This window comes from Lycorma delicatula, chromosome 4 (genome assembly GCF_047948215.1).
Source record: "Lycorma delicatula isolate Av1 chromosome 4, ASM4794821v1, whole genome shotgun sequence".
Taxonomy (NCBI): domain Eukaryota; kingdom Metazoa; phylum Arthropoda; class Insecta; order Hemiptera; family Fulgoridae; genus Lycorma; species Lycorma delicatula.
Genome location: NC_134458.1, coordinates 160,616,050 through 160,638,343, shown reverse-complemented (window position 1 = coordinate 160,638,343; position 22,294 = coordinate 160,616,050). Strand labels below are relative to the sequence as shown.

The 22,294-nt window shown below is 30.2% G+C and overlaps 1 protein-coding gene across 2 annotated transcripts in view; it reads left to right on the top strand.

Moving 5' to 3' along the window:
* Positions 1–22,294, top strand: part of LOC142322962 (uncharacterized) — a 1,168,170-nt gene that overhangs the window by 761,558 nt on the left and 384,318 nt on the right. For both annotated transcript variants that reach the window (XM_075362062.1, XM_075362063.1), the window contains exon 6: positions 9,482–9,529. The gene's annotated coding sequence lies outside the window, so the exon portion shown is untranslated. The remainder of the gene's footprint in view (positions 1–9,481; positions 9,530–22,294) is intronic.

Genomic DNA, 22,294 nt, shown 5'->3' with positions numbered 1-22,294 from the left:
AACTAGACAAGAGATCCTGTACAGGCCTAAGAGTTCCACATGTCAAATCATACCCAAAACCAAGGTGGAACTTTGGTAAGGCAAATTCGGATTAATTCGCTTAGGATTTTATTAACGACATATGATAGATATAGCCATCTGTGGAAAATTATAATAAATCTGTTAGAATTACTATCAGTGCTGCCAAGAGGTATACCTTCATATAGGTATAGAGGGTATAGAGGTATATAGGTATAGGTATAGAGGTATATAGGGTATAGAGGTATACCCCCATTGGGTTTTAGGAGATCGTAGATCCCAGGCTGGAATGAGGAATGTCAAGAAATTTACGGTCAATAAATGGAAAGAATGACAGTTCAGAGAATGCAACAAAACTACTGAATGCACTTAATCACGGATAGAGGTAAAAGTAGAAGGAAGCAATTGAAACTATCAACTTCCTTCCAACACTGAAATAAAAAGGCTGGGGCCTTGTTTAGACGACTGTCTACTGAGAAGCATATTACAACTGTTGATCCAAATAATACTGCTAGTAGGATTTTTGACTAAATTCAAGGGACGTAAGTGTTTTAGAAGGAAAACAAACAAATATAGAGGAGCCTAACTATGAATACTTCACGCACTGCTCAGAGAATGCAACTCTCAGCTCCCTTTGGAACGGATGAAGTTAATTGAGCAACTGCGTCGGTCAAAACATGTAAACCCTCCGGTGCAGATGAAATCTACTCTGAATTCTTGATGAGCTGTGACTGAAATACTATAGAGTGGCTGAAAGCTTTCTATAATAAAATGTTTAAATCTGCAAAATTACCATCCTTGATGAAAAAGAGTAAGATAATAGCAATGTTGAAACCAGGCATACACGTGAAAGATGTCGCTAGCTGTCATTCTACATCATTGCTAAGGGTATGATATAAATTGTTAGAAAGGCTATTGTATAGTAGAATATGAACAGTAACTGACATCGCTCTACCAGCTGACCGGTTGGCTTTAAGGTAGAAATTATTATATCAGGTATTTGCGCTTAACTCTAACATTGAAGAAGGATTCCAGAAAAGTTGAAAACAGGAACGGCATTCATAGATTTATTTTCAGTGTATGATACTGATTAGAGGTACAAGCTACTAACAAAATTCTGCATCACGTTCATATTGTACTTATAGCCTACTCAAATAATTTTCATCAACGCCTTCTTAATTGCGGATTATTTTGTAGCTATTTTAAGTATCTAAAGTAGCAAATATACTCGTTCCCGATCCTCACATGATGTATGAAACAGATTATTATGTATTAAGTAAGTTGAATATTTTTAATGACTAAATAAAATGTACGTATATGATTTTTAATAATTTATGTCACCATAATGGTTGAACTGACACGATACGACTCAAAAGTCGCTCTCAAAAATGACATAGCCATTATCAAAGAAAAAGGACCAAAATTTGACCATAAAATGCAATTCCTTTACAAAATAAAAAATAAAAAAAGTCACTGTAATCAGGAAGAAACTTATTACTCAAAGTTTTGATTATATTTAAGAAGAAAAAAAAGAATTAAAAACGTTTTTCAAAAAATGGGGGGGGGGGTTTAAAAACGGCTCCAGAAAAATGGTTTTAGGCGAGGTGTTCAGCTCTAAAGAGAAATGTTTTTATAATAGGATGAAATTGCCCAGCAATTTAATTTTTTGCCGGTTACCTGCGGACCACGGAAAGATAACTATTTCTTTTTTTCAGTTATCTTTCATTTTTCTCCAGTGTTCTCTCATACGTTGAAAAGGTCTTTTCCTTTCTTATAAGCATTTAGATGTTCTTTAAGGTTTTTCTTCCTGGAAACTTCTAAAAAAGTTAATTTTCTTTCTGAAGTTGTTTTGTCAAACATTAAGTTCTGTTTAATTCTTATTTCTTCAAGATCTTTTCTAGTTTGTCCTGTCCAACCTTTATCATGATCCATTTTCCCATTTTCAAAAAAAAAAAATGTTATTCTTTTAGTTAATCTTTTACTCATTCATTCTCTTAAGGTGTCCATACAAAGTAATTCTTCTTTTCTAAATTTCACGTATCATTTTCGGGCAATCGTTGGACAATTTCCTGTTGGCACAATTCAGATGATTTCAGTATATGGGACATTGACGTCATCAATATTGGTCACAAACGTTCAAGGGGGCAAGGAGATATCGACCTGTTGGGTCTCGAGTATTAAATTTTAATCAATAGGTAGGTAAGTTTTTTCACGTAATTTAGGGTAGCTAAGATCCTTTCCGATGTGTTCAGTCTTATTCAAACCTCCACGAAGGAATGGGATTTATTGTCGTTTCTGGACTCAAAGTAACATTCTTTTAGTAATTAAATGATTTCATTACATTACTATTTCACTTTGGTTTCATATTTGGGAAAATTAATTTAGTGATGAGGGACTTTTTTCTTTTTTTTTTGCTTATTTCGTCAAATTTTTTTTATTCTGGATTAATTGATTTTTATGACATTTTGATTATGGCGTCTAAACAGTTCATTGTTGCCAATTAACTTTAGCTACGATTGAGTAAGGGAATTGGGAGATGTAGTTCCTACGAGCCCCTTATCTCCCAAGAATATCTAATAAAATTAGTCGAAGTTATCGCAAAGTGAATCCATGAAGTTTATAAATCTTTGTGCTTACTTATAATATATCTCGAAAGTAGTAGTCTTCTGAGGGAAGAAAGTTGTGCAATTCTTTGTCGGCTTTTTTTTAAGTAGATATTTAACTTTTTTTTTTAACAATACAATTTCTTTCTTAATTTATAAGATAATATTCGCAAATTATCTTTAAAGACATAAGTGAAGTTAAATTAAGCGCTGATCCTCGTATCTGTTAAATTAAACTGGAAATTACATTTTTATTGATTCGTTTTATACAGAAATTTTAATACATTATATGTAGTTCATAATAAAGTTAATAGTACTGCAGAATAATATTACATAGCAAAAGACTGACATTTATGCAATACTTATAGGTCATGTTTTAGAATAATACACGAGTTTAAAATTATTCCTAAATGTAAATAGGGATATTTTTAACGTGCTTTGATACAATTTTGTTTATTTGTATTAAAAATATTTTTAAAAAGTAAATCCTCGTATCGTAGTTACATAACCCTTTTCGTGCACGAATTGATAGCGAGCTATTAGCATTACGTATGTAGAAATAAAATAAATGGTTTTGTTATATTTAAAAAATAGAATATATTGTTTAGATAAAAAAGTAAATTTATTATTTTATATTTACATATGTAATTATGGAATAAATAGGGTAGATTTTGTAAAAAAAAAATTATGTTTATCATGTTTAAAAAAGTAAGTGTTTTAATTATTATAATTTTATTTGCATGTTTTCTAACATAATACAGGTTGTAACTTATGAAAACAGCAAAGGACTATGTAGTTATTTATTTATTTTTTTAAATTGTATTTAAGTGAAGCGATTGCAATGAAATAAAAAAACCACCTGCACCTTGTTTTATTTAATGCATCCCTTAAACAGTAAAATCATATTTTTTTCACCCAACTGACTAGATAACATGTGCAAAATGTATTTTATATTTTATTTTTACGTAAAAATGACAAAATTAATTTTTGTTTTACAGGGACGCATTTACAGGAACGAAAATTACTGGCTTATCCAGTAATTGAGTTATCTAAATAAATTACGTCTTAAAACTTTCTTCAAGTACAATTACACAGTGGTAAAAACAAAAATTATTAAAATAGGTCAATACTTTTTAAAGTAAAAGTAAGCATCATTATAATTTATTAACATACAAACATTTTGATAGTTGCGTGCCCGGCTTATCACGGTTGTTCCTTAGTTCTATCTCAAAAATTGTTATAAATTAATACATATTTTCTTATCAAATCTGTGGCTGATTTTGATGCCGGTCGTAGCAAAATCACGTAAGATAATCATATTTTATAATAGTTACATTAGAATAAAAAATTTGAATATTCTTTCACGCTTATAAAGTCAAGTAACGACTGTCATCAATCTACCTCATTCTTTTTCATAAAACCTTTTATTCACGTAAGTTTGAATACTTAAAAAAAATATATAATTTTACAAGTGGGCAAGCATTGTTTCTTTTATTTCATATATGTACATATAAATGGCGTAAAAATGGCATTTGGCTATCTAATTCATACGTTTTCTCTCTGATTTTATAAGAAATATTTTAAAATGCCTCTACAAGTATATAGTAAACTACGTCGGTCGTCTTTCTATCTGGAACAAACAATAAAACATAAAATAAAAGAATGAGCAACAACACTTGTTGCTTACTCGAGCGTATAACTGACTCGGAGAAAAGCATGATCTTATGTTAACACCTGTATCTTTCGGTTTTTAGTCCAGAGATTAATTTATCGTCAATAAAATACAAACACATATGAATTAAAACGGGTAACTTGAAATCATATATATAATAATAATAATAATATATAGTATAATATTATATATATAATTGTTTCTTCTATAATGTTATTTCTAAGGGGTTGAATCTGTAATCTAGTTCCATTACAAAGTTCGATTTTAAATTAAGTAAAACATTCCTTATAGGAGTTTCTCCTTTTAGTCTTATACTGCGATTAGGAAGACCGACGGTAGAATTTAAGAACGCATGATGTTAGTAAACTGCTTATTCCTCACTGACTATATTATCAATAAAAAAGTAAACTTCAGCCAGAAATTTCGAGAGATCATCCTTATTGATACCTAGGCTAATTAGCTATGATCATGAGGAATATCCTTTTTCTCCGAGAACAAACTGAAAGTTTTTATGTGATGATGAGCTAGTATGTTAAAATGGTTTAAATAAACATGATATTATATGATCGGTATAAAGTTCGCTGTTACAATTTCTTTTTGTAATATAAAATTTATGTCTACAATAAATGACAGAAACTGCTGTTAGTCTCGAATAAAAAAAAATATATTTTTTACATCATCATTATGATAAAAAAGGAATAAATAATATTGGAGGTCAGAAAATTGTTTGCGTAAGATTTGCGGATGACATGGTCTACTGGCGATTGACACTAAAATGCTACAGAGGATTACATTTAAGTTAGAAGAAATGATGAAGAGGTGTCATGAAAATTAATGAAGGGAAAACTAAAGCTATGAGAGTTAATGACAAAGAAAATATGAAAGTGCATACAAAGGAAGCGAAAGTAGAACAAGTTGAAAAACACAAGTATTTAGGAAGCAAGTTAAATGATAATCGGAGGGATGATACAGAAATTAAGTCGAGAATAGACATGGTAAAGAAGGCCTTTAATAAAAAGAAGAAATTGCTTTGTAGCAAAATAGACTTGAATCTAAAGAAAAGACTGGTTAAATGTTGCGCATGGAATGTGCTTTTGTACGGATGCGAAGCATGAATTTTGGGTAAGAGAGAGAAGGATAATATCCAAGCTATGGAAATGGGGGTGTGATGAAGAATCGTGAAGATGAAGTAGGTAGAAAGACTTAGTAACGAGGACGTATTGAAAAGGGTAAAGAAAAAAAGAAGATGTTGGAAACAATTAAAAGGAGGAATGGTGATTTGATCGGTCGTATATTAATAGGAAGAGGTACACAAGTATTAACAACCGTGATTGAAGGTACTTCAAATGGGGTAAGGAGAACAGGAAGAAGAAGAATACTACAGATGATAGATAACATCAAAAACGAAAGTTACAAAATTAGCAAAGGCTGACCTCTTCGGTATCTTTGATGTCAGAAAAAAATTGCAGGCGTTAGTGGTGTCAGGGACTTGCCGGTGGGCAGGATACCTTATGATGATGATTAATTACACGATAAACTTAATGAAGATAATATTTTATTTAAATATATTCTTTACGTAATATTTAATAAACCTTGCCAAGTTATTTTAAAATATTTAATAAAATCCTCCTAATTTTGTGGCGCAGATAATTTGATGGATTCAACATTTAAATGAGCTAAAATGCAATCTGGGTTCGGCTAGAACCAGCTTGTCGGATTTATCATATTCTATTTGACAGTTTAGATGTGATATTTTAATAGAAAAACATTCATTCTTACAAATATCTAAATATTGTCGATAAAGCAAAATATATGAGATAGACAACTAATTAGCCTAAAATTATAATTCCTGTTATCTTTAATCAGAAGAATATGTATGAGAATGTATATTCCATTGTTTTTTTTTTAATAATAATAATAGTAACTTGTAATTGGAAATTAAATGTAGTGATAAGCAAGATATTATTAACAGTAAATTCTGTACTACGTAATTATATTATAACTAGAGATACTGTTATAACAAGTACTTGTAACTGTATTCCAACTTGTTGGCTGTATAATGTAATATAAATATAATAAGTATTAGAAACACGTGTTATGAAACTAGCTTGAAGCACTCTCGAATGAAAATGTGGAAAGTTTGAGATAATTAAGTGAAAATTGGAGGAAACAGCGCTGTACGTGTTAAATGAAAGTATTCAGCTTTCCTTTATTTCAGTAACTATTAAATATTACCATTATTATATCTGCTATACATGTTGAGAATAAAATAAAGTTTTATTGTTTGCTACACGTTTACCGATATTTTATCATTCAGATTTGTATTTCATTTACAGGAAAAATATGCACACAGTGTTACTAAACTTCGTCAAAATGCGCATAAAATTTTATTTCCCCCCCCCCCGCCCCACCATTAGTAATAAAAGTTATTTTTACCCTAACTATTTGTATTAGTTTCTTTTTTATTCATTTGATATTTTTTTACGTATAAGAAGAAAGGAATATTTTTACTAGGTCAGACAAGTTATAAAAATTCATCTAAATCCTATGTTAAAAATTGATCACTGTAGTGTATACAATTTTTCTGCAATTTGGAAAGCATATTAAATTATTCGGACGAATACATAGATTTCTATTGATAACTGTTAAAACTGCCAACTTACAAAACAAAAATATTAACATTTTTTTTTTTTTAATTTTTCAAAAACTATTTCTAAATAATGTTTTATTATTTAAATAATATTTAATATTTTATTTCTAAATAATGAATTTTCGTTTCTTAATATCTTTAACATAACAAAATGGTATGTAAGTTATGCTATTAAATATCATATTATTTATTTTATTTTGTTTAAATAATTTCCGACATTGAATTCTCTTCGTTTTCATTTAAAATTATAATACAAATCTTTTTTTTGACACATTTCGATCTTTTTTGTTTTTAATAAAATAAAATTTCTTAAACACGTTTTCAAATTCAATTAAAGTTATCGCTTGAATTTTCTTGAACATTTTATCAGAATTTAATCCTGTATAAATTTTGTTTGCTGTAGCAAAACCCAAAAAATTATATTTGTGACACCAGTTTTTTGTGCTTTATAATAATTTTCTCAAAAAAAATACTAGAGATAGTTCTAGGACCTGTTTCGTTAAATCCCTCGGATCATAACTATATGAAATCTTTAAATATTTACCCATTAATGATGTACATTCCAAGAATAACAGTACTGTTTAATTTTATGCTTGGACGAGAAATCAGAATGAAATTTTTCGTAAGCTATAACACGAAAACTAATCGTTTTTAAGTTGTTTATCGAAATTCCTCCCGGTTTTTTTCTGAAACACTCTTCATAAACAGTCATAAATATGGCTAATATATAAATTTTCAGAAAATAAAGTCCAGCAAATCTTCCTAGTGATATACTTTTCGCTGTGAGGTAACTATACATTGCCAAAGGACACATTTCGATTTTGATTTTTGTTGTGTTAAGTCAAAGATTTTACATCAAAACCTTTAACTTTTCGGAGCATTTGATAAATTTTAATTTTAATCTTTTACTTTGAACAACTATTTAAAAGAAACTGAACAACCAATGAACCTAGTTGTAAAAAAAGTTAAATGAGCGCCATTTTGGTTAGAGATTTTATAATTTCAAGATTTTTAAGTCAAAATATTTATTTTTCGATGCTCTTTAAAATTATTTCATAACAGTACCTTTTCCATTTAAAACATTTGAGTTGTTCTTTCCTAGTGGCATTCTAAGTGTTTGGTGCAATACTATTCCACCGAATAATAGATTGTTTTGAGGCAGGAACATTTACTAAATTTCATTTTTCTATGTTGAAATGTTGAAAAATGATGTAAGGAATGCCATACTTAGTTGAACATTCTGTGAAAAGAAAAGTGTATATATATATATATATATATATATACACACAAATTTTTTCTGTTCAAATTTTTAAAATGATTATTTAATGTTTTCAGAAAACATATTATCAAACGTTTTTTTAAATAAATTAATAAAAATGTTACTGAAAAATATTTTTGTAAGGCTCTTACCATTCACGAGATTTATCCCACCTCCATGGAATTAAAAATAAACAATATTCTAATAAATTTCCGTTAAACTTCTGACTTACTTTTTTGTTTTTTTACAGTATTATACAGAACGTCTTCATGAATTTAAATATTTTTCGATTAATTATTGTTGCTCTTATCTTAAAGCAAAGCTTAAAAAATAAAAATTGTAAAACTTCCTTGTTTATAATTAAAATTGAACAAATTATTATGAAGTTATCTAAGGCCGTCTTAAGTCATAAATTACCATTGAAAGTCTAGCCACGTATCTGTAAGATAAAACGAAAGATAAGCATGTATATTATAGAGTAAATATGCTTATACCTTGTACAACTGGTGATTTTGAAAATAAATAAAAACATTTTTTTTCATAAAATGATCAATTTTTAAAATTAAAAAAAATTATTCCCTATACATTTTTAAAGAGATGGGGTTAAAATGCAAGTAGTAGTTAATATAATTGCATGTAAAAATTTTAACTTTCACGATCCAAATGGTAAATTTGTTTCTTCACATTTTGAAACCCTCTAGAATTCTGAAACCTTATTGGTAAATTGTATGATGTTGCATACAGTTTTGGTAAGAACAGTTAGTTAACCAAATTTCAGTTTCCTGTGATATTAAATTTCCAATTTAATATTGACGTAGACAGAGGACAGAAAGAAAGTTTGGATTTATACAGCGGTTATTAGACTGCAGAATAATGATCTATTTATCCCGTTGAGTTTAGCAGTTCACCTTATTCACGTTTAGGCCAAACTAGTTCTAAAACGTAGCATTTTATTCCCTTTGCCATTTCGAGTACAGACATCGAACAAACTTTTTATTTATAAAATCTTTCTTGTCTTAAAGAGACCTTTAAAATGATTTATCACACAAAGGTATTACCATTTAAAATATTTGAGTTACAACCCTCGGCCACCCTCCAAGAAGGGATTGAAATTCTATTTCTCTTCAAAAGGTAAAGTAGTTGACCGATACCTTATCCTGAAAGTTACAGTATTCTATCTGAAGCGGTTTTAAGTATGTAAAACATACTTTAACTCGCTCTGTGTATATTTCTTATATATTGTATATACCTTGAAATTTTATTTTAATTTTCTGTTTCAGGTAACTACAACGAATTTAACATCAGCAGTTTTATGATAATACTATATTGTAAGTAGCATTTGCAGATTATATTATTATTTCCTTTTAATTATTTTAAATTTATTGTGTTGTTCTTTTATATAAAACAGTGGTTTCCAAACTTTTTCGATTCTTGGCGCCCTTACTGAATCAACATTTTTCCCAAGGCACCCAGGGCCAAATTCTAACAAGTACCATTTTTCGAAATAGCCAATAATATTTTGCAAAATTTAGGTAAAAATAATAAAACGCATTTTAGATCACAAAAAAATGTAACTGAACGAATTCAACTAATTATAATTATTAGTGGGATAAGACTGTTGATTGCCACACAGTTTCTCTAATCGTGAATTTAAATTAACACAGCCACTCTCATTTCTTTCCCCACATTGATTTATAGGCCATACTTAAATTTTATCACAGACCCAGCTTCGTACCTATAAAACGTAGCAAATGGAATTAAAATTCTCTTAGATTTACCACTTAGGTGTGGATTTTCACCTTTTACTGACATAAAAAATTCAGTTAATTTGACAACTAAATTTTGTTTTCTACGTATTTTTACAAGTCAACTAGATCAGATTTTTTTTTCTTTTGCACTGTGAGAAGAGTACTTCAAAAATGGATTTCATACATCGAGAAAAATCAACTCGATAGAAGCGCAAAAATCGAAGAATACGTTTTTTTGCGGTTGCACGGGTCTTCTTACAGTTTTCAATTGTGCAACCTTTTAAGATGCTAGCAAAGTGTTGCTTGGTGTTGATGACTGCTTATGAAAAGTACTATTTTATTGAATTAATTCTTTTTAACAACGCTGGGTTTCTAAATGGCGTTCCAAATTATTTGGTAGCTTGCTCTCTGGTTCCAAAACTTTCATACACGGGAAACATTTTGGCCTATGTTTGCCTCTTACTTCTTTCGACGTAAAAATGAAGAAATGTACCTAGGGTATTTACAGGACAAAATTTTTATTGTTACCACCAACAATTTAAGAGGTGTGAGAGTATAGAATCTGTGATGTTTAAACTCAAATTAATTTATGTAGAGAGTGATTCAGGAGGAAAGGAAATTAATTTTAGGATAAGCTTAAAATAAGGAAAAACGTTCATACAAACGTTTTGTATGAACACTTTGTTATAATTATAACTAGTGAAAAATTTGGCCCATACTGAAATTTTTAAGGTGTTATATAAAGGGCAAACTTGATGGTTTCTTAGGTTTTTGATCTGAAAAGTCGAATAATCAGGTTTCAGAACTGTATCTCCCGTAGTTTTCATGATATCCATCTTAAAACAGAAAAATGCCATGACCGAAAACGTTTTTATTTAGGTTTGAAGTAACGTAACCTTGTTAAATGACTAATAAGTGTGTAAATTTTATTATTGCAACTTATATATAATTTAATTCTAAGAAAGTTGTTTTAATAAAGCCTATGAAAAACAAAAAAAAATTAAACTATTATTAAAAACAAAACTTAACGGGAGAATGTTATGAATTTGTAATAATTAAAAATTTCTGTTTTTAAAACAAGAAATTTAGAACTTATTTTTTAATTTAAAAAAATTGTCATTAGAATGGTAAGTTCCCGCGCATGTTTCATCTGAATTTCAACCGGTACGTGGTGACAAGGCAACACATTCTTCAGGCAACACATTTCTATACGACTCAACATTGCGCAAGTACAATATGGAGGACATTATATGCTCACGGACTGCGTCCTTATTATATTCAGAAAGTTAAAACACCTCCAGCACGGTCACCGTGCCAGACGACTGCAGTTTTGTCAATGGTTTAAAAAAAATTACCACTTTATTCTGTTCGTACTGTTTCCAAACCAAGCTACTTTTACCCGTAATGACATAAGCAACATACGGAATATACATCGGTTGTCTGAAGAAAACCAACATGCTGTAGTCGAATGAAATTCCTACTACGATTTTCAGTGAAAGTTTTATGTCGACATGTTTTATGATCGATAACCAATTAATAATAATCCCTTTTATATTAGAACAACGTGTCTTTGTGAGAAATTATCTGGAATTTTTAAACAATGAATTTCTTATAGTGCTTAAAAGTTTCTCATTGGCGTAACGAATTGAAATGTACTATCAACTTGAGAGCAAAAAAACTTTCATGGATGATGTAAGATAATTCTCAGTTTAAAAATATACTGGTAAATTTTTGGACGTAGAGGGCTGGTAAGCTGGCCACCTAGATCACCGGACTTTACCCACTTAATGGGAATGGAGGGTGGTATGGCAACCGGAATATGTCAAACGAGTGTCTTCCCCTACGGGGGAGAGGATTCGATGTAAAACCAATTTCCAAATAGCTGTCACATTTTCGATGTTTATCCTTCTTTCCATTCTTACTGTAGAAAATTTGTACTGATTTATATAAATAAATTAAATCGTATGTAGTGTCAATTGTAATTATTTTTATTGTGAGATGTAAATAATATTCATACACATGTGAATCTTTATTATTATTGAATCCATAAATGTAATGATAATACTTGAAGTAGACTAATCGGAGAGCTGGAACTGGACTGACTGAATGAAGTGATGAGCTTGTTTATGTACTGAATGTGGAGCCGCTAAATCGTCAGGAGCCGAGTGCATCCGAAAGGAGCCGAGTGAAGTGTAAAGAGCCGAATGAATCCGACCGAAGCCGGAAATCTTTAAATTTAAAAGTCCTATGTTAAATAAAATTAAAGTTCCAACGTTTAAACAGGCGCAACAAAAAAGTGAACATTTATAAGAGTATTTAAAAATTAAATTAATCATTTAAATAACCCTGAATTTTAACACTTAACACTAGTTTACGATGTGCTCTCTTCATTTTCAGTCTCACAACACGTATTGATGTCTAATAAAAACCGGTCCATTTTTAAAAATACATATGAGAAAAAATATATCTCAAAAACTAGGCTTTATTTAATCGCAACAATAGTATCAGTTGATTCAATCTCCGAAAATTAATTCAAACATTAATACCGTACGAAACTGACGTTTATTTATATATAAAAACAGTCTCAGAAAAATTAGTGAAGCAGACGAGAGTCTAATGTCGCATCATTTAGTAACCATTTACAGAAACTTCCGCTAACACTAACTGAGTTGTTTGCAACAGCCCTGCTAAATGTCCCGCCCTGTGATACTGAATTGGAAATGGAAATAAAATTATTAAAATTGCGTAGTATTTCACGGCATCCCTCTGAAAAGGTTCAGGTTCTCCCGATGCGGAGGCGAACACTTTGGGAACCACTGATAAAAACGATGAATTTTTTCGTTCGTAAGGACAAAAAGTAATTTTTTATGAAATGGGAAAAAATTGACAATATAATCCAGTTTCGTTTTTTACTGTTAAAAAAAATGTTAGATAATCAAGTTTAATATTCATATAAATATGAATCGACTATTTTTATAGTTTTACCATATGTTAGCTATTACGTTTACAATAATAATAATATTTATTAGTATAGGTGTATTAATAATACTAATTAATAGGTGTATTAATATAGGTTATAATAATAGTATTAGTATAGGTGATATGTATTATTTATTATATTATATTAATTTAGTACTCCTGCATCCGTGGCTGAGTGGTTGCGTGTTATGTCCATGGTTTCACAAGGAAGGTTCTAAATTCAAAGTTTTAGGTTCTAGATTCCCGTTCAGGCTCTCTTCACACGCTATAAAATTCATTTCTTATTAAAAAAACAAGGAGTACGATACCAATAACTGCACGTAGGTCTATAATTACCGGAGGAAGAGTAAATAAACTATTACTGATAACTGCATTAAATTGTGCATTACAATAAATTAATTAATTGCTTCAACTAATCTGATAAAACGTTTCCTCAAATTATGTACGTTTCAATATACCATTTGCTTAATTTTATTGGCTTTTACAGTATTTTAATTGTGCCGCAGAGTTTTTTCTCAAACTTGTTTTCAGCCAGAAACACAAAATCATCAGCGAATCATTACATCTTTATTTTTTCTCATACAGTTGACTATCTATTCTCAAATTTGCCCTTTAATTACTGTATTATTTTGTTTTCTCTATATACAAATCGAAAATGTTCAGGGACAACTACGTTTTTGTCTCACTCCTTTCAAAATCAGAGTTAGTCTTTTTTCATAACTGTTACCAGGTTCTTGAACAAATTATAAATATCACTTCTCTCCCTTCTTTTTAATATTAATTTTTTAAATATTAAACATTTTGTTTCATTTTACATTAAAAACGCTTTCTCGAAATCTAAAGATGCTATGTATTGTTCATAACTCTGCTTTCTAAAGTTAATCTGAGGAACAAAATTGTCTTTCTTCTGCCAGGACTTCAACTTAGAATAATTGAACTTTTGTTTATTCTCATACACGTTCTATCACACGTATATTTCGCCTGTAAACTATCATAGCGTGTATTTTCAATGCACGATATGTCAACTGATGATCCAATAATCCTCACATTTTTCTTCTTTTTTTCCTGCTCCTGATTTCATATGTAGGGAAAAGCTTCCCTTCTTTTATTCAATCAAGAGATATTTTTCGATTTCATATATGTTCCATATTATTTTTTATTTATTCGTTGGATTACCTCGGTTATTATAATGTAAAAAGTTTTAATTTTACAAATTATAACTTTACATTTCTATAGAATTTAATATATTTTTAAATCAATTTTAATATAAAATAAAAACAAAATGAAATATGAATAGAAATAAAACGAAAAACTTAGAAATTATGAAATTCTATTTTTTTTTTCTGAGGAAGAAATCACTAACTTTGGGACAGTTGTACGCTAGCGACAATATTTAGTAAAATATATATGATGCAGTAAGGGTATCTTATCGATCAAGTGATCAAAAGAACATATAAATTAAAATATTTCAATTATGAAATATTACAAACCATAAATAATAATAAAAAAACAATCTGACACAGTTGTTTCTGATGCACTGAACATACACTTAAACACACAACTTAATTTAAAGTATTTATCATTTTATTTAAATATAACATTTTTTTCGTTTATTTAATTCAATGATTCTAACTAAAGCGCGCGCGCGCATACCGTATTTAATTCGGCGGGTGTGGCGGTATTAACAGCGATGGTCAGCACTAACTAAACTAATGTAATTTCATAATTTAAATAGAACTTATTTCGCTTGTACGGTCGGCACACCGGTGTAGCCGCGAGGCTTAACGCAGGAGGTACCGAGTCAACCGGGCGATTGAGTTCGATACTCAGCCAGACCGCGTTACGTTTTTACGCTTATGTTACACACTTAATATTATTAGTTTGTTTAATTCTACCGCTCACCTGTGACGTCACAACATAGCAGATGATTACAACAGCATTTTTTGGGGTGGGGATGCGAATTTGCAAAAAAATTTTGTATAATGTTATTTTTTTAATTGTTAACAAATATGTTTAAGAAAAATGTGACCTTAAATTAGGCGAAACCTCGAGATACTGATTGATACCTTGCTCTACAGCCTCACCCGCTTTACCATATAAGTTGAACATTTAATGGCATCAATGCCCCACATATTGAAGTAATATGACCAAGTTTGGTAAAAATCGGTCCAGTAATTCTGGAGATATAAGGTAATTTGGAGGTCAACACCGAACACATATACATATGAACATTAACATCCGGAAAATTTCCATCCGGTTTTTTGTTTTTTTTTGGGTTTCTTAGGTGTCAAAACGTGAAGATCCGGTAAAAACCGCATATTGGACCGATTACAATACTTTCCCTTCTAGTGCTATAGCTCTGCTATAGCGATGTCTAGACGGGAAAGTAAAAAGAAAATAATTAAACTAAGATATTTAAAAATTAAAAATAAATTACCTTTTACCCAGTTATAAATTTATTATCAATATTTAACTAATTTAAAGTGCATAGTAGTATTTTAGATAGGATAACCTTTATTAATTTACTGCTAAGTGTCTTCTTGAAATCGTCAGATTTATTTCAATAATTTTGAATATTTTACTAGAGATTGCTATACGTATTGTACACGTGCAATTATTATTATTATTCTTAAACGTATATTTGATTTAATAATTTGGCTTTATTTTTAATAAAGTACAACACTAAAATTTTATGTAAATCTGCTTTACATTAGTAAACGGTATATTAAAAATTTCAAAACACGTTTTGCTACAAAATAATTGGAGTTTACCAAACCCCCTTTTAATGTATATCTCTTGTAATAAACAATTTTTGAACATGAATGTTCGTAGTTGCTCACCAGATAACTATACGATATTATATTAATGACTTAGCGTATGTAAAATATATATACCGTGTAACACTATTATCCTTAATTTTTATAGAATTTCACAATTAAGTATTTTAATTTTGTGTTTAGTTAGTCGATGAGTGATTTCAATCTCGGCCCACTATTTATGATAACACCCAAATGTTTAATAGTTGAACATTTTTCCAAAAATGGAGAGGAGCAATTTTTTTAAGAGGTAGAAATACATCTCTTTATATGAATTTTTTAATTCGATGTAGTTTACACCGAATAGTTTGCAGCCTTCTAGTTAAAAGAGTGATCTCTTACGTAAGAATAAAATGTGTACTTTATTTTTAGATAATTTAACTCGTCTTTTAATTCTAATCAAACCAGGAGTTAAACACAGGCCGATCTCTAATTCTGCCGATGGAAGACCAGGCTCCAAGAAATATCTAAGATCAGTATTGTATCGTCACTAAAAGACAAAATCTGATCGCTCTTTATGTTTAATTAAATTAAATTATTAAAAGATTATTAAAACTGTTTCTTGTTGGAGACCACACTGTTACGATTATTTGCATCAGAAATCTACACTTGCGTAGAAACTACGGTAGAATAGAAAATTTGCACTACATCCCGAATTCGTCAGTTTGCAAGAATATCTTGCATATTTTTATGAGGCGTCGTATCAAATACCTCTGCTAAACCCAAAAATGTTGCCGAAGTTGTTTTACTTTCATTTATGTTACCCGAAATGTTTTGACCTAGTTCAGCTATTCACTATACTAATACATAAAGTTTGTACGGTTTTACTTCTCCCGCTCGGTGTAGAAACTTAAATGTTATACCATCAATTCCTAATTCCAACTATACATAATATTATTATTTATTAACAAAATCTTGTTCCGTCAGCATCTCATAATATTTTTAATTAAAAATTGCATCGTAAAATTCACTTAACGTCTTGATGTATCCCTTACTGCTCATCCAATTATGGATAGATTTACATCTAAGCAGAATAATCTGTATAGAAATTCCCAAATGTTTATTCAAAGTTCAGTTAAGTTTATTAATTAATAAAAAAAACGTAATAGAGTTATTTCATGACACGTAAAAAGAGTATATCAGTTGGATATATCTTTAATTTAAAAAGAAGGAAAATTTAAGATCATAACAAATTTTACTTGAGTTACGTTCATAATAAATCAATTAAAAATAGTTATGTCTAATTCCTAAACGATCCTTTAAAAATAATAGAAAAAAAGATATATTATAGTTCGATGAACATAGTAAATGAGAGAAATGAATAAAAAAAGGAGTCTAAAAGAAAAAGAAGTGTGGTATTGATTCCGTCAGATTTACTGCCTTTTAAATATAAAAATCTGCACGGGAGAAAGTAAAAGAGGGTGAAAAGGGGGCCTATTGTTAAAACCCGCTGTGTAAGCTGTACGTTACGAAAACGACGATCTGCACGTCGGTTGGAGTGGAGGAGATGGTGGCTGTCCAACCGGAGACAAATGCATAGTCATCCGTAGTTCTGTAGTGGAGACACCACACACCTTCCTTGCCATTACCTGTTTTATATACATCACCCTCCCCTTCTTCTTGTTTTCTCTATGTTGTTCTCTTTCTCTTTTTCATAAACACACATACGACATACGTTCACGTACGCACCAATCAGACCATTATGACAGACTATATAACTCTCCTGTATGTATAAAACATTTTTGGTAGAATCCTTTTCCTTCTTATGCGGTAGTACACAGACTTAACTGTAACATAGGTCTTCTTTCAGCATGTATTCATATCGTACAGATAAGCAAATTCTGTTTTTCTTTCTTCTATTTTTTTTTGTCAGTTGTAACATTTACATTGCATCCTGCTTCCTTTTGAATTCATGAAATTTCATTCTAAGTCAACAAAATATCATTCTACGAGTATATTCAATAAAATTAGCAGGTGTAGTGAAAAAAAGCTGCATATCTTCCCATCCTATTATGTTGATGTCAAAGATTATTTTTATGTATAAACGTTTAAATTTACGATGTATTCTCATATACCGTTAATAATATATTAAGTAAACTGAATCGTGTTTGAAGTTTATTTTTAAATAATCATTTGAATAAAAAACCTTTTAATAACATAAATAAATTTAGTAAAGCTTACTATAATATATTAATATAAGTCTGTTTCTTTTCTCCTACCAGTTTCCTGGAAATTTCCAGATCTGAGTGTATGTGTGTATAGGCAAGTGCAATTACCGCTACCGGCTTTTTTTTGTAGAGGTAGGGAATCCATTTTACATACGCCGAAGCAGTGTCGGGGTCGCTAACAGGTCCCGCTAGGTTTTAGAAATGTGTATGTATACCTACGCACTACCAGCTAAACCTCCATCCCTGGTTATCCACCCTCCCTGGCATAGCTGATAACGTATTCCATCAGGTAGGGGGAGATCGCCCAAACACACAGTCATACGTCATATCATACTATAAGTACACAGATCTTAAGTTAAAAACACAATATAGATTCTTACATGTGATCATTAAATAGTCAGTACAAAACACAATACAAATTATACATGATACATGTACAAATACCGCTACCGGTTTGCCGAGCCTGACTTAGCTGCATTGTTGAGTGTAAATCTACCGGTAAGCACGTATCTGGAACAGACTTAGGTCGACCACTCCTGAGACGTGTGGTTAATTAAAACTCAATCACCGAAGAACACCGGTATCTACAGTCATCTAGCATTCATATCTATATAAAAGCAGTTGTTTTTATATAGAATGCTAGATGACTAACTAAATGCCTTTACAAGGACTCAAACCTTAGAACTCTTGACTTCAAAAATCAGCTGATTTTTCGTTGACAAGTTTAACCGCTAGACTAATCCGGCGGGTTATATCAGTATAATTTTTTTTTTAAACTGTCAACGATTATGCTCATTTTCTCGAAATTTGAAAACAGTTTAATATTTAATTTCCACTTCCTTATAATGAAATTTAAATTATTAATACCCGTACTAGACATCTTTATCTTTTGAAAAAAATAAAGAAATTCCCTGGATTGATCAGTTGAACTAGTTAATATTATAAAAATCTTATAAATTCAATCCCGCACTAAGTATTTTTTCGTAAAGAATGCAATGACGGCAAAGTGTTCAGTCATTAACCTCCATGTGTACCATAGAGATAATTTAATAACTGACCGTTAATTCAAAAACGTCAGTGACCTATATGAAGGACTGTGATTATTTTAGATCATAGATCTTTTATTTAATTATTAGAGACGTTGCTAGTAAAGTGTTCGCATTATTAGCGTTGCTTTTCTTTACAAAATTCTCTCTAAGAAACCTAGTAACGAAAGAGGTAAAGTTTGATTACGCTGTGAGGAACAATAAAGTATATCGGTGTACATATTTTCTATACAAAAAAAATGTATAGTTTTTGATCGGAAAATGTCTGGTTATCAGAATACTTCTGACTTGTATTTTCTTTCATCATATCTTCTCTCTTCTAATAATTTTCTCTTTGTGTATTGTCGTTTTGTGTCTGTTAATCAGGAAATAACATCACGATCAAGAGTGCAAGTCTTTTTCCCATATTTTACGATTTCATTTCGTGACCTAAATTTTTCTTTTTTCCCAAGAGTAGGGTGAATTTCACGTCGTCCTATCGAAATGCTACCCGCCTTAGCCGATGTTCAAAAATGAAAAAACACACTTATATGAATTCTATTTTACATAAAACGACTTTATAACTGTAGATATAAGGTAGTAGAAAAACGTGTGCCCATTTAATTACTTGTAATCTTTCTTCACTGCCCTCGACAGTTTTTGAAGTATTAAAATAATGGTACTCTAGTTATCGGTAAATTTTTAAATAATACTCGTATTTACTTCAGAATAGTTATTTACTTCTGGAATAGTTATTTTAAAAATTTTAAAAATGTAATGTGGACACCACATGACTTCCTTGTACGCCTGTTAAATTACATTTACACTTTTTTTTAAATCAAAAGTACATAAAATTTTATTTCACTAATAACTTCTGATTTTTTCATATCTTTTTTATTGTTATTATTGAATAATTATTTATTTTTATTATTAATCATGGCCCGCTGGTATTGATATAAATTAACTACATAATAATTTCCACTTACCAACTATTTTTATTATGTCCGAACGCTTTCGGATATTAATCCATTATCAGGAACGTTTATGTGTTATGCATTATAGTTATTTCCTTCACAAATTAATATATTAAATGAATTTTGAATTGTAAAAACAAAAATTATAAATACAACAGTTGATCAAGAGGTGACGATCAGTTGTTTTGATTTTTTGATCAATTTTGACGATCAAAAAGGAGATTTCTAGTTAACCGAAGTATTGTGTTTGAGTTACACGAAAACAGATTTATTTGTCTGGTTGTTTTTTTTTAGAATAAGTGACTTTTATTTTTTTTTAGCAAAGATTGCCCATTCATAAAAAAAGGATTGCAAATTTCTTATAATTCTATTCTTCTCTTAACCAGGCATAATAAATAATTATGTTTAAATATTTATAAAGTTACGCGTCTAATTACTTACTTGTAACACTAAGGGGTTAATAATAAAGTTCAAGATTTCCTCTTAACCATTGTTTTTTTTTAACTGTTATCATACCTTGGGGCCGGGACCTGTTTTTACTACGAGTACAACCTCAAGGGAAAATGAGGGGATATTCATCCCTGAACTTCTTCCGCTATCTTAATTCGAATAATTACGAACAACATTGTTGATGCTGCATTTCGAGCAAGCTCGTTCTGCAACACAGTACCCGTGATGTTGTCTGGCTTAGCATGCCGAATTCCTTCAGGCATGCTTCCCTGTGCTGCAAGAACCCGTTACATTCAAAGAGGGATGTTCTGGTGTCCTTCCTTTCGCATTAATCGCATTCAGTGGAATCCCAATCCCCGCGCGCTTAGGTATGCTTTGATGCAACCAGGACTGGTCTGGAACTGGGTCAAATTGTATTCCAGTTCCCCTTGCTTGTTGTCCAATCATCTCTGGAAGTCCCGCTACACTTCACCCCACCTTCGCCTTACTTACCGTCTGATATATCGCCTTTCTCTTCCGAACGAGAAGGTCCAAGGGTGCAAGTCCGGTCACTTCAGAGGCAGCATCAGCCTAGAGAGGTTGATGTGCGGGGACCCCCTATGTTGGCGATTTTCTGACCGATGACAGCTGTTGTTTCTTCGGCCTGCTGAGACACCTCCGTCAAGTGACACGTGGTCAGGAACGGATGTTTTTTTATATTCCTAGATGGTCCAAAAAATCTAGGCGCTTAACCAAAGCATCTTTCTTGTTAAAAGATATAGGAGTTAGACCAGAGTCATTTTCTTAATTACTATATACAAGGGGGTAAGTAACTCAGTCTAACGTATTTAACATTCTTCCCTTCAGTGAAAATGAAATACTATTCAGATGAATAATCGTTACTGACTCAGTTAACTTCAAACTATTTGGGACATAGTACACAAATTTAATTATATGTTGCCGTGATCAAGTCCTCTATAAGTGCATTGTAGATGATACAGCTGATATAAAATAGATGGAATAAAATTCTATTAAATTGGTAAACTGATTCTTCTTGTTGATTCGATTACAAACTCAATGAAATCAATTGAAATTTTATTTCAAGAATTTAAGTTTATTAGATTAATAGTTTTAAATTTAATTTAAGATAATATATTGACATAAATTTTTCTTGATAGAACACTTACTGAAGAAGTGATGTTATTTTTTTTTTTAATCTAAGTTTGTAATAAAAACAGCTTGTTTAGAATTCTTTTGAAAGCTAAAATGGAGAAAATCATTGATGTCTTCATTTTAGTTCATTTGAAAATAAAGTGGATTCAGTCAATCAAAGATTTTCTTTTTCCTTTTTCCCTATTTTTTCTTTTTATTCACTTGCTCTTTACGTTCGTAGAAACCAAAGTTTATTCTTTCCATGATTGTGTACACAGTTTTCTGTATGTAGTACTTCTTTCTCAGTAGTATCTATTCGTATTTGCTCTTTTAAGTTCAGTTTTTTATTTTTATTTAGTTTTTTTTTTTTAATTCACTTCCTTCAGATTTTTTTCTTCTCTAATTTTATTCCTTATTATTTTACTCTTTAATAGTAGTTACATTTACCTGAAACATCTTAATAGTTTCTTTATTAAAATTTATTATTGTTTTTATATATATATATCGTTCATGCAATCAAATTAAAGGATTACTATTTTAGATTTATTTTCACTATGTTATGCTATGTTATGCAGATGTGTAACAAGAAAAAAGTCATGTTGTTTTTTAAATAGTTATCTTTTTTCAAATTTGATTATTTATTTTTGGAAAGAGTTAGGAAGTTAACAAAAAATTCTTAAGTATAATTAACAGCAGAAAAAAAAGAGTAAAAACGTTTATACCACGATTATGGAATGGAAAACTCTGATGTTTATAGACAGATAAACAGATATAGTCTTGCAGTAATGCCACTAATATAAGT